Consider the following 14,912-nt stretch of genomic DNA (forward strand, 5'->3'; position numbering starts at 1 on the left):
AACGTGCGACTGGAACAGATTTTGAAAATAGCTTATTTTGTGACTCCTTTTGCTTTAAAGTGGCAAAGATGATCACTGTCGCGCAATAGATCTCACGAAAACGACGTAAGATGGTTGGTTGGTTGATTTGGGGGGAGTGGACCAAACAGTGAGGTCATCGGTCCCATCGGATTAGGGAAGGATGGGGAAACAAGTCAGCATTTCCCTTTCAAAGGAACCATCCCGACGTTTGACTGGAGCAATTTAGGGAAACCATAGAAAACCTAAGTCAGGATGGCCGGACGTGGGTCTGAACCGTTGTCCTCCCGAATTCGAGTCCAGTGTTCTAACCACTGCGTCACCTAGCAAGAATATAGAAATATAGAAGGAAATGTGTAATAAATAGTACAACAAGTGAAAGAATAATGTAGGAGACAAAACATTATGAACACAACTATCGTTGTTGGATATCAGTTGCACCTAATTGTGGACTGCCTCCGTTCTTCCCCATTTATATCGCATCTTTACCATCATTAAAAGAACGCTCGTTAGAATCAGTGTTAGTTATTGAGAGTGACAGCTCTAGAGTGGCTCGGGCACAGACTCAACGCCAAGGGCTTGCACCAGTACAGTTAGCTTTATAGACCGTACTCGCTGTTCTCAAAGACGCATTCTAGAGTAGCCCAATGGGTTTCCTACGAAGAAACACTCCTCATTTCTTAACAGTACTATAAAAATTATAAACTCGTCTGGAAGTTGGGGAAAAAGGGCAAAGTATTTCCACGTGAATAACAACATTTTTGACAGGCATCAACTCTTCTTCACGACGTGCAAAGCATTTTTGAAAAAATTAAGTCAAATGTTTTGTAAATAAACGTTTTTTGCATGCAGATCACAGGACTTCTTCTTTTAACAGAAAATAATCAGTTTCTAAAATAACCGATTTTAGGTTTTTAATATCTATTATTTCCTCTAGTAAAGGAAGAATCGAACAAAGATCGAAAACTTTCGACTATCCCGCTTCAGTTATTACACTGACACCCTTTACCATGGCTTATCGTCTAAAGAAAATTTGTTTCCATTCAGTATAAGGTTTTTGATAACAACTAGTTGTGATTGATAATGGGATAGTCGCCCGAGAGCTATGCCGCAAAAAAATAACAAGTATGGTGGAACATGGGCGTTGTCAAATGGTACGTCAGTACTGTTATATAAGTGTAGCAGTATAAAGTTTTCAAAAGCTATTGTTGGTGTGAATTGGTGTAGGAATGGAGACAACTATAATATGCTCCATTTACAGTTATTTGTTAGACACGATATTATTTTCCTAGAATGTGAGAACTGCCTTGACGATTACCTAATACTACATTGTAAATCATTTGAAAATTAGTAGATGGTAGGCAGCATAAAGATATTTGTATGGATTCAGAACTGCCTGAAGAGCGACACTCAGAACAGTACTATTGTAGAATGAGTAGCTCTAACAGAGATTCCTATGAAAATGAGTTGACAAGAATATTTTGTAACAGGGAATGTAACACAATATTTTTCCCTAGAAATAATTCATTCTTACGAGGTACATAATCTAAGAGCAATGTCGATTATACTGTTTGAGAGCTTTTAGTGATGGTCGTGTAGATTCAGAAGTACTGTTGCTCTTTTCTATCATACAGAAACGGTGTGTTTCCGTATCTGTCATACCACACAATTTCAATATTGCATATACTTTTACCAGTAATTTTTAAAATCAGGCGACTTTGAAGATGTAATAATGCACAAAAATAGTTTCTAACGTGAAATGTTCTTTTCTCTCATTCTTGTTTCCAATAGTGAATAATGTTCTTAAATATTCAACAGTTAGGAAAAACGATTACGAAAATTTTCGGCTGACGAAAAACTGTTCCTGCGCCTTCAGTTCGACATAAAACTGGAAATTAAAATTTTAAAGAATTTGCCGTAAAATTTTAGTATCTGGCGCTATGTGTAATGCTTGCAGCAGATAGGAGACCGCACCTGTTGGGTCCCACGCGCAGCATACCGGCGCCGACATATTGCCATATAACACGTCACTTCCTTTCAGCTATTGAACGCTTGTCTTTCTGACAACAGCCACAAATATATCGCTCTTGACAACCAATAAACTGTCAGCATTTTTAGGGAGCTTCTTGTCAAGTACGCAGAAGCCTAGTTGACAGACGAACAGGAAATATTTATAAAAAGCTCTTATCGTGAAATTGCTGTGCTTGCGAAACGGTGGTAAAAACACAAATAGCTTACTCCCTTCACGTCCGCCATCAGGATTTCAACCATTATTTATATTGCAGAGACATTCTCGACGTTCTTCATACGAAGATATACATCTGCGACGATTCTGGAGACGAATGTTCAGCAGATATGTGCATTTCGGAGCAGTTATTCCGAAGGACGTCCATCGCTTCCTGCAAGCGACTTTTTGTAATCCTTCCGCAATCCCAGTCACAGCCTGTCCCTAGTGGAGCACAGGCTTCTTTATCTCCAAGCATCTAGAACAACCGAACTCCATATGGTTTGTGTTTCGACAGTCTCAACATAGTGCAGGTACCCGTAAGCTACGTTAAAGTTGCAACACGAAGAGGAAGAAAGACACTGATGCATATTGTTAATTAACCATATGAAACTATAACACTACCATGTGTATACGTCTGTTAACAGTTCGATTGCCTACCATGGATCTGCCTAAGAAGATGTTACACAGCGGGTTGAAAGTATCAAACTGCTACTATCTATAGTATCTACATGCGAAGCTTAGGTGCGCCGTTCAACACAAATAATAATTCAAAAAATGTAAATCTTCTTTTATCAGACCATGTACCCGTCATTCTCTTCCGAAAATTTAGCTACTGTTGCAGATCAACTGCTCCTTACCATCTTTGTTTGAGTAGAATAATGAGAAAATCCTTTTGATAGCAGTTTACTTATGGTATAAAATAAACTGCAAAATTTTATTTCCCTGACACAGTATGGGTTTTATAATAACAAATCTATCAAGGCTATTAGAATTCGCGGAGACCTTCAGTTTTGACAAGGGCGAGTAAAATAACCACTATTTAGCTATTTGAATACGCAATTCCGAGAGTTAGATAAACCACGTAAATCTAATTTAAAATGTTTGCAACGTGACTTGAACTCAGATTCTGGCAACTGCCGCTCCTGGTCCCATAACGGAACCCTCTCGCTTCTTAACCTCAGCTTTCTAAAAAAGAAGCGGAATCCTCAGTATGTGCAAAATATCCAGGGAAATTAACTGAAGTTCACTACACACTCAGAAACTATGTCCATGTTGGCGTTTCTCAACTTCCTTTTTTTGGTAAAAGATGTAAGAAAGATAGACAGAATTGATGTGGAGATTACCCTGAACCACAGGAGTCAGTATGGGATGGTAACTAAGCCAGTGAAACGTTTAAAGTGTAAAGTTTTCGAAGCCATTGACCCACAGTCATGCAATACTTTTTAAAAGAGTAAAGCGCCATTTGACTGTGTATTATTATATTTATCTTCTGTACTATCCAGATAATGGAATGGACAGTGTCTTGAAAGGAGGATACAAGATGAACATCAACCAAAGCAAAACAAGGATAATGGAATGTAGTCTAATTAAGTCGGGTGATGCTGAGGGAATTAGATTAGGAAATGAGACACTTAAAGTAGTAAAGGAGTTTTGCTATTTGGGGAGCAAAATAACTGATGATGGTCGAAGTAGAGAGGATATAAAATGTAGACTGGCAATGGCAAGGAAAGCGTTTCTGAAGAAGAGAAATTTGTTAACATCGAGTATAGATTTAAGTGTCAAGAAGTCATTTCTGAAAGTATTTGTATGGAGTGTAGCCATGTATGGAAGTGAAACATGGACGATAAATAGTTTGGACGAGAAGAGAATAGAAGCTTTCGAAATGTGGTGCTACAGAAGAATGCTGAAGATTAGATGGGTAGATCACATAACTAATGAGGACGTATTGAATAGGATTGGGGAGAAGAGAAGTTTGTGGCACAACTTGACCAGAAGAAGGGACCGGTTGGTAGGACATGTTCTGAGGCATCAAGGGATCACCAATTTAGTATTGGAGGGCAGAGTGGAGGGTAAAAATCGTAGAGGGAGACCAAGAGATGAATACACTAAACAGATTCAGAAGGATGTAGGTTGCAGTAGGTACTGGGAGATGAAAAAGCTTGCACACGATAGAGTAGCATGGAGAGCTGCATCAAACCAGTCTCAGGACTGAAGACCACAACAACAACAACAACTATCCAGATTTCGGCTTATATGCCATTATCAATTACAATTCTAAAAGTTGTTAGAACATTATTAAGCCTTATGACCAAATAATGGTCTAACAACTGTTAGAATTGGTGGTGGTGGTTAGTGTTTAACGTCCCGTCGACAACGAGGTCATTAGAGACGGAGCGCAAGCTCGGGTTAGGGAAGGAGTGGGAAGGAAATCGGCCGTGCCCTTTCAAAGGAACCATCCCGGCATTTGCCCGAAACGATTTAGGGAAACCACGAAAAACCTAAATCATGATGGCCGGAGACGGGTTTGAACCGTCGTCCTCCCGAATGCGAGTCCAGTGTGCGAACCACTGCGCCACCCCGCTCGGTCAACTGCTAGAATTGTACTTGATAATGGAATAAAAGCCGAAATCTGGATAGTACAAAAGATAAATATAATAATACACAGTCAAATGGCGGTTTACTCTTTTAAAAAGTTTAAAGTTGCATTCAGACACTTCTAATCCGCTTCTGAACAACACGTCATACGTTTCTATAGAGGTGGGAGCTGTATCAAAATCTACTTTGGCATTTTCAACCGCAAACTTGCAGTTAATGAACAACAGCTAGAAATTGTTCTTTACGAGAAATTTCGTGGGGAGCCGACATTCTATACCTGAAAACCACGTAAAATTTCTGGCAAAAACCATCACTTACAATAATATAGACAACACTATATGAAATTGTTCTTCGCTATTTATGCATATACGGTGTACTAGCACGTTTACAGAGTCTAGACTCTTTTTATTTTAGGTTACTGTTCAGGATATTGTGGTAAACAATTACCGCAAGGCTGAGCATCCTGTGAACAGACTCCGTGTCAAGCATGCGTTGTTCCCACAGTATTTGTTTACGACGATGGGATGCAGTTTAATGGCGAGTTTTGCTTCATCAAGGAAATAATAAAACACCTGTATGACGTTTCTGACAGTAGACGGATTAGAATTTGTTACCTGCCTGTAAGTTTTCTACTTCCCCACACATTTAGCACCTTTTCCACACCTAACGTGAGTTGTGTGGTTAAAGTGTAAGTGCTCACTGTTACTGGCTTCATTAGTGTTCCATCATCCCGATGGATAAACGTACTACAAAAAAGCTAAAACTATAGCTGTACCCCCAACTGTTGACACTCTACCTGTGTCACTCACGGATGTTCCTGTTTGTAGCGACCAAAATGATTCATAACATCATGCAGAAAGATGATACTCGGCACGGGGTTGACACTACAAGATCAAAAGTGCTTTTCCAAGACTGTCTCATTTTAAGTGGCCCACGCCTGTAGCTATGTACATATTGATGTCATCTGTCGTTATCCTTCAGGGTGTGAACTCGTTGTTGAGCCAGAAGGTGAAGCATCCATCAGTGGCAGAAAGTGTGGCTGGATATGAGGTACAAGAAGCTGCGGGCTGTGAAATCTACAGTACGTGCGTGGCGAGAGATCCCACCCTTTTGTGATGCCTATGGCCTACACATTTCGGTACGTTATATCATCATCATCATCATCATCATCATCATCATCATCGTGCTGTCGACGCACACAAGTTTTGTGTGTACATTGGTCTCAAAAGTGAGCAACACTGCAGGGAATTATACAATCCAGATACAGAAAGCTGTAGCGAAGCTCGTATCTCAAGACAAACAACTATAGAGTAACGACTACTGCCAAGACGATGGCCCCTTTGCAGGCAACGAATGCATACCGTCAATATAATATTTCATGAAAACGCAACAGAACGTATGTATATACTCTACATGCAGTTATTGAGAAAGATGTCTTGTGTGAAAGTACGCAGCGCAAATTAACAATGAAGACGAAAGGCCAAGAGTGAAGAAAAAAAATGCACAACTGCAAGTGTTATTTATAACTGAGAGTCAATGTCCAAACATACAGTAAAATTGTGAAAACTGAAAAACACAGAAAGAATGGACCAAATGAATATGATTCTACGCATATGTGTAAGACGGTTTCTGCAGTAAGTGATCAGACTGAAGAGGCATAGCATACACGAAGACCTAGCCATAACCTTTCTTATTTTCCCAGAATTGCCAACGCTGCTCCAAGCTTAACTAACGCAGAGGCGTCGAAATTATAGAAAAAAGGGAAGAAATATTCCATTATACCAAACTGATTTTAAAGGGCGCAATATCAGCATTTAATTAAGTTCGAACGGGACAGAATGATTTGTCTCTGGGAAATGTATTTGTCAATTCGCAAGGAAAAGACATGCTGATATGGTAGTGACGTTCGTGAGGAACAAGCCCCTTCATATACGAGTAACTACTGCAACCTATATCCTTCTGAATCTGCGTACTCTAGCCATCCCTTCGTCTCCCTCGACGATTTGTACCCCCACGCTTCCCTCCAGTACTAAATTGGTGATCCCTTGATGCCTCAGAATGTGTCCTACCAGCCGATCCCTTCTTTTAGTGAGGTTCTACCACAAATTTCTCTTCTCCCCAATTCTATTCAGTATCTCCTCATTAGTTACATGATCTACCCGTCTAATCTTCAGCACTCTTCTGTAAAATCATATCTTAAAAGATTTTACTCTCTTTTTGTCTAAATTGTTTATCGTCCATGTTTCACATCCATACATGGCTACGCTCCATACAAAAACTTTCAGAAAGGAATTCCTAACACTTAAATCTATAGTCGATGTTAAACTTCTCTTTGTCAGAAATGTTTTTCTTGCCATTACCAGACAACATTTTATATCCTCCCTATTTCGACCATCATCAGTTATTTTGCTTCTCAAATAGCAGAACTCATTTACTACTTTAAGCGTCTCAATTCCTAATCTCATTCTCTCATATTCACCGGATTTAATTCGACTACATTCCGTTATCGTCATTTTGATTTTGTTGATGTTCGTCTTATATCCTCCTTTTAAGACACTGTCCATTCCGTTCAACTGCTCTTCCAAGTCCTTTACTGTCTCTAATAGAGCTACAATGTCATCGACAAACCTCAAAATTTATATTTCTTCTTCATGGACTTTAATTCCTACTCCAAATTTTTCTTTAGTTTCCTTTACTACCCGCTCAATATACAGATTGAATAACATCAGGGATAGGCTACAATCCTGTCTCGCTCCTTTCTCGACGACAGCTACCCTTTCCTGCCCCTCAACTCTTATAACTGCCATCTTCTTTCTGTACAAATTGTAGATAGCCTTTCGGTCCCTGTATTTTACTTCTGTCACCTTTAGAATTTGAGAGTATTCCAGTCAACATTGTCAAAAGCCTTCTCTATCCCTACAAATGCTATAAACGTAGGTTTAACTTTTTCTCAGTCTATGTTCTGTGAGAAGTCATAGGGTCAGCACTGCCTCGCGTTTTCCTACGTTTCTACGGAATCCATACTGATCTTCCCCGAGGTCCGCTTCTACCAGCTTTTCCATTCTTCTGTGAAGGATTCATGTTAGTATTCTGCAGCCACGACTTATCAAAATGATAGTTGGGTAATTTTCACACCTGCCATTACCCGCTTTCTTTCGAATTGGAATTACTATATTCTTCTTAAAGTGTGAAGGTATTTCACTTGTATCATACATCTTGCTCACCAGATCGAAGAGTTCTGTCACGGCTGGCTCTTCCAAGGCTATCAGTAGCTCTAACGGGATGTTGTCTACACTCGAGGCCTTGTTACGACTTAAGCATGAAAGACTTCATAAACACAATGTGATCAAAAGTATCCGGACACCCAGCTGAACATGACTTACAAGACCGTGGCGCCCTCCATTGGTAATGCTGGAATTCAATATGGTGTTGGCCCGCCTTTAGCCTTGATGACAGCTTCCACTCTCTCAGGCATACATTCACTCAGGTGCTGGAAAGTTTATTGAGGAATGGCAGCCCATTCTTCATGGAGTGGTGCATTGAGGAGGGGTATCGACGTCGGTCGGTGAGGCCTGGAACGAAGTCGGCGTTCCAAAACATCCCAAAGGTGTTCTGTAGGATTAAATTCAGGACTTTGTGCAGGACAGTCCATTACAGTTATGTTATTGTCGCGTATCCACTCTGCCACAGGCCGTGCATCATGTTCAGGTTCTAGATCGTGTTGAAAGATGTAATCGCCATCCCCGAATTGTTCTCCAACAGTAGGAAGCAAGAAAGTGATTAAAACATCAATCTGTGCGGCTGATCCCGGCGGAGGTTCGAGTCCTCCCTCGGGCATGGATTTGTGTGTTTGTCCTTAGGATAATTTAGGTTAAGTAGTGTGTAAGCTTAGGGACTCATGACCTTAACAGTTAAGTCCCATAAGATTTCACACACATTTGAACATTTTTTGAAAACATCAATGTAGGTCCGTGCTGTGATAGTGCTACGCAAAACAACAAGGGGTGGAAGCCCCCTCCATGAAAAACATGACCACACCATAACTCCACCGCCTCCGAATTTTACTGTTGGCACTATACACGCTGGCAGATGACGTTCACCGGGCATTCGCCATACCTACATCCTACCATCGAATCGCCACATTGTGTACCATGATTCGTCACTCCACACAACGTTTTTCCACTGCTCAATCGTCCAATGTTTACGCTCATTACACCAAGCGAGGCGTCGTTTGGCATCTACCGGCGTGATGTGTGGCTTGTGAGCAGCCGCTCGACCATGACATCCAAGTTTTCTTACCTCCCGCCTAACTGTCACGGTATTTGCAGTGGATCCTGATGCAGTCTGGAATTCCTGTGTGACGGTCTGGATAGATGTCTGCCTATTACACATTACGACCCTCTTCAACTGTCGGCGGTCTCTGTCAGTCAACAGACGAGGTTGGCCTGTACGCTTTTGTGCTGCATGTGTCCCTTAGCGTTTCCGCTTCACTATCACATCAGAAACATTGGACCTAGGGATATTTAGGAGTGTGGAAATCTAGCGTACAGACGTATGACACATGTGACACGCAATCACCTGACCACGTCCGAAGTCTATGAGTTTTGCAGAGCGCCCCATTCTGCTCTCTCACAATTTATAATGACTACTAAGGTCGCTGATATGGAGTACCTGGCAGCAGGTGGCAGCATAATGCACCTAATATGAAAAACGTATATTTTTGGGGGTGCCCGGATACTTTTGATCTCATAGTGTATGTCCTTCCCCATTTCGATAATGTGACCCTGAAGTACATCTCCCTTGTATAGATCGTCTATATGCTCTTTCCACCATTCTGGTTTCCCTTCTTTCCTTAGGATTGGTTTTCCATCTGAGCTCTTGATATTCATACAGGTGGTTCTTTTTTCTCCAAAAGTTACTTTAATTTTCCTGTATGCAACATCTGTCTTACCACCAGTGATATATACTTACATTTGTCCTTCAGCCATACCTGCTTAGCCATTTTGTGCTTCCTGTCGACCTCACTTTTTCGACATTTGCACTCTTTTTCACCTACCTAATTTATGGCATTTTTGTATTTTCTCCTTTCATCGATTAAATTCAATATCTCTGGCGTTACCCAAGAAATTCTACTAGTCCTCGCCTTTTTGCCTTCTTGGTCCTCTGCTGCCTTCACTATTTGATCTCTCAAAACTACCTATTCCTCTTCTCCTGTGTGCCTTTCCCCTTTTATTGTTAGTCATAATCTAATGTTCCCTCTGGAATCGTTTAAAACCACTAGTTCTTTCAGTTTATCCAGGTCCCATCTCCTTAAGTTCCTGCCTTTTTGCAGTTTTTTTTCAGTTTTAATCTGCAGTTCATAACCAATAAATGGTGGTCAAAGTCCACATCTGCCCCTGAAAATGTCTTACAATTTAAAAGCTGGTTCCTAAACAGAAAACTTCCAGTGTCTCCAGACTTCTTCCACGCATACAACCTTCTTTCATGATATTTAAACCAAGTGTTAGCTATGATTAAATTATGTTCTATGCTAAATTCTATCAATCGGCTTCCACTTTCGTTCCTTTCCCCCAGTCCATATTCCCTACTACTTTTCCCTCTCTTCCTTTTCCTACTATCGAATTCCAGTCCTCCATAACTATTAAGTTTTCGTCTCCCTTTACTATCTGAGTAATTTCTTTTATCTCATGATACATTTCCTCAATCTCCTCCTCAATTTCGAGGCTAGTTGGCATATAAACATGTACTACTGTTGTGGGTGTGGGCTTCATGTCTAACTTGCCTACAATAATGCGTTCACTATGTGTTCATAGTGGCTTACCCGTGTTCCTATTTTGTTATTTATTATTAAACCTACTCCGGCATTGTCCCTATTTGATTTTGTGTCTATAACCCTGTATTCACCTGACCAACGTATGTATTGATATAATACACATATCAAAAAAGTTTTGTATCACCCCAGTTCCCAGAACTCCTGAATATAGACGTTGACTGTGGATATTGTATCAGAGACACAGTCCCTTTGACCGTTCAGAGATGTCACTAAACCCGCCCAAAGATGTAAGCAACCATGCATCAACAGCCCCTATTAGACGAAGGGGTCCGACAGCCGATCATTCCAGTCATTCCACCAGGAAGGAGGTACACAGTTCGTGTTGCCTGTAGTTCAATCATGCCTAGACAGTCAGTACCGCGGTTCGATCGCGTCCGCATTGTTACTTTAAGCCAGGGAGGGCTCTCAGCATGGGATGTGCCCAGGCGTCTCCGAGTAACCAAAGCGGTGTTGTTCAGACACGGAGGAGATACAGAGAGACAGGAACTGTCGATGATATACCTCGCTCAGGCCGCCCAAGGGCTACTACTGCAGTGGTTGACCGCCACCTTCTAATTGTGGCTCGGAGGAACCCTGACAGCAACGCCACCATGTTGAATAATGGTTTTCGTGCAGCCAAAGAACGTCGTGTTACGACTCAAACTGTACGCAATAGGCTGTATGATGCGCAGCTTCACTCCCGACGTCCATGGCGAGGTCCATCTTTGCAACCACGACACTATGCAGCGCGTTACAGATGGGCCCAACAACATGCGGAACGAACCTCTCAGGACTGGCATCACGCTCTCTTCACCGATGAGTGTCACATATGCCACCAACCAGACAATCGTCGGAGACGTGTTTGGAGGCAGCCCAGTCAGGCTGAACGCCTCAGACACACTGTCCAGCGAGTGCAGTAAGGTGGAGGTTCTCTACTGTTTTGGGGTGACATTATGTGGGGCTGACGTATGCCGCTGGTGGTCATGGAAGGCGCCGTAACGACTGTACGATACGTGAATGCCATCCTCCGACCAATTGTGCAACCATATCGGCAGCATATTAGCGAGGTATTCGTCTTCATGGACGACAGTTCGCGCCCCATCGTGCACATCTTTTGAATTACTTCTGTCAGGACACCGCTCGACCGGAGTGGCCAGCAGACATGAATCCTATCGGACATGTCTGGGATAGATTGAAAAGAGCTGTTTATGGACGACGTGACCAACCAAACACTCTGAGGTATCTGCGCCGAATCGCCGTAGAGGAGTGGGACAATCTGCATCAACACTGCCTTGATGAATTTGTGGATAGTATGCCACGACGAATATAGGCATGCATCAGTGCAAGAGGACGTGCTACTGGGTATTAGTGGTACCGGTGTGTGCTGCAATGTGGACCACTGCCTCTGAAAGTCCCTCTGTATGTTGGTGCAACATGCAATGCGTGGTTTTCATGAGCAATGAAAAGGGCGGAAGTGATCTTTATATTGAACTCTATTACCATTTTCTGTACACGTTCCGGAACTCTCGGAACCGAGGTGATGTAAAACTGTTGTCATGGACTGAATGCCAGTACCGAATCACAGTTGCTTTCGCGGCACTTCGATGATTATTTCAAACATAGCCTAATACCAGTATGAAACAGGATGTGGGTCTTGACGATTTCCTTTCGTAATGAATACTTACTCATTGGTGTTTGTGAAATGCTGTTTATCGCTGTTTTCAGGAAAACTTCACTGTCTGGAAGGGAAAGGCAGTTTCAATATCCTTGTGAAGGATGTGGAGTGTTTGGAGATGAAGAGAAGGTCTTGAATGAATGCATAATGGTTGTGGAATTTTGTCCCCACGTTCGGATAATTAGTAATTTTAGTCTACTGTTACATAGGCATCCTACGTCTACTCTTAACATACTAACGTTTGTGCCCTTTTTACATTTTGTGCTTGAGTCGAGAATATGATAATAAGACTATCAGCAATTCACAGGAGCATTGGCAGGTTCATCGTCCGTAAAATTGTGAAACTCGTCTCCTGATAGGCTGCTACACGCCGTGGCCATACTTTATCGACCATGATACAATGAAATAATAGAAATGATTCTGTTCGATACGTAATTCAATTGACATATGCTATCTAGGTTAACAAGGTCTGCAGTCACGTGTGTCGCGGCGACGACTCTTTATAAATACACTCCTGGAAATTGAAATAAGAACACCGTGAATTCATTGTCCCAGGAAGGGGAAAATTTTTGACACATTCCTGGGGTCAGATACATCACATGATCACACTGACAGAACCACAGGCACATAGACACAGGCAACAGAGCATGCACAATGTCGGCACTAGTACAGTGTATATCCAACTTTCGCAGCAATGCAGGCTGCTATTCTCCCATGGAGACGATCGTAGAGATGCTGGATGTAGTCCTGTGGAACGGCTTGCCATGCCATTTCCACCTGGCGCCTCAGTTGGACCAGCGTTCGTGCTGGACGTGCAGACCGCGTGAGACGACGCTTCATCCAGTCCCAAACATGCTCAATGGGAGACAGATCCGGAGATCTTGCTGGCCAGGGTAGTTGACTTACACCTTCTAGAGCACGTTGGGTGGCACGGGATACATGCGGACGTGCATTGTCCTGTTGGAACAGCAAGTTCCCTTGCCGGTCTAGGAATGGTAGAACGATGGGTTCGATGACGGTCTGGATGTACCGTGCACTATTCAGTGTCCCCTCGACGATCACCAGTGGTGTACGGCCAGTGTAGGAGATCGCTCCCCACACCATGATGCCGGGTGTTGGCCCTGTGTGCCTCGGTCGTATGCAGTCCTGATTGTGGCGCTCACCTGCACGGCGCCAAACACGCATACGACCATCATTGGCACCAAGGCAGAAGCGACTCTCATCGCTGAAGACGACACGTCTCCATTCGTCCCTCCATTCACGCCTGTCGCGACACCACTAGAGGCGGGCTGCACGATGTTGGGGCGTGAGCGGAAGACGGCCTAACGGTGTGCGGGACCGTAGTCCAGCTTCATGGAGACGGTTGCGAATGGTCCTCGCCGATTCCCCAGGAGCAACAGTGTCCCTAATTTGCTGGGAAGTGGCGGTGCGGTCCCCTACGGCACTGCGTAGGATCCTACGGTCTTGGCGTGCATCCGTGCGTCGCTGCGGTCCGGTCCCAGGTCGACGGGCACGTGCACCTTCCGCCGACCACTGGCGACAACATCGATGTACTGTGGAGACCTCACGCCCCACGTGTTGAGCAATTCGGCGGTACGTCCACCCGGCCTCCCGCATGCCCACTATACGCCCTCGCTCAAAGTCCGTCAACTGCACATACGGTTCACGTCCACGCTGTCGCGGCATGCTACCAGTGTTAAAGACTGCGATGGAGCTCCGTATGCCACGGCAAACTGGCTGACACTGACGGCGGCGGTGCACAAATGCTGCGCAGCTAGCGCCATTCGACGGCCAACACCGCGGTTCCTGGTGTGTCCGCTGTGCCGTGCGTGTGATCATTGCTTGTACACCCCTCTCGCAGTGTCCGGAGCAAGTATGGTGGGTCTGACACACCGGTGTCAATGTGTTCTTTTTTCCATTTCGAGGAGTGTAGAATGGAAATGGCTGCTGCTGTTACCAGGAGTATTCTTTTGACGTATGCCAATGAATGGCCGGTGGAGATGCAGTGTACAGGTATAGCATATTTTTCTGGGTTTCAGAAGGCAAGAGCAGCACTCTTCCACTGTCTGTTTTGTGTGCTCAATATATGTCGTACCACATGGGCAAGCTGTCATTAACGCCTTAATTCCACATTAGGAAAATGAATAACGATTGCCTGCAATTTAAGGCTGTCTGTCCTTCGTTATTGATATAGGTGCAATGGTACCATAATGGAATTGTGCTGGTGATTTTTGTACCAAAAAAGAATGAATTGTTATTAATTATGTAATTATTGTAAAAACTTCTAATAATATGGCACTATCATGATAGTCACAAAATGCTTCTCGTAAGAAGAGCACAAGGCTTAAAACTACGTTCTGCCACAAAAGGTAGTAGTAGACGAAACTAGCAAAATAGCTGACTCTTCGCGTTGGTGCTCGGAAAAACCACTGACACGAGTATGGTTTCTCAGTGTTTTCAGCATATTAAGGGTAAAAATTTAGGAATTATTAAGAATGATAGACGAAGAAGACGACCTCGGTCAGAATCGGTTTGCTTTCCTGAGAAATGTAGGAACACGCGAAGCAATACTGACCTTGCGATTTCCCATAGAACTTAGGTTAAGGAAAAGCAGACCTAAATTTAATGCATTTGTAGTCTTAAAGTAAGCTTTTGATAATAATGACTGGAATACACTCTTTGATATTCTCACTGGAGCAGTGATAAAATACAGGGAGCGAAAGATTATTTATAACTTGTACAGAAACCAGACAGCAGTTATAAGGGTCGAGGGGCATGAAAGGGAGGCAGTAGTTTAATAGCAA

This window comes from Schistocerca piceifrons, chromosome X (assembly GCF_021461385.2).
Source record: "Schistocerca piceifrons isolate TAMUIC-IGC-003096 chromosome X, iqSchPice1.1, whole genome shotgun sequence".
Taxonomy (NCBI): domain Eukaryota; kingdom Metazoa; phylum Arthropoda; class Insecta; order Orthoptera; family Acrididae; genus Schistocerca; species Schistocerca piceifrons.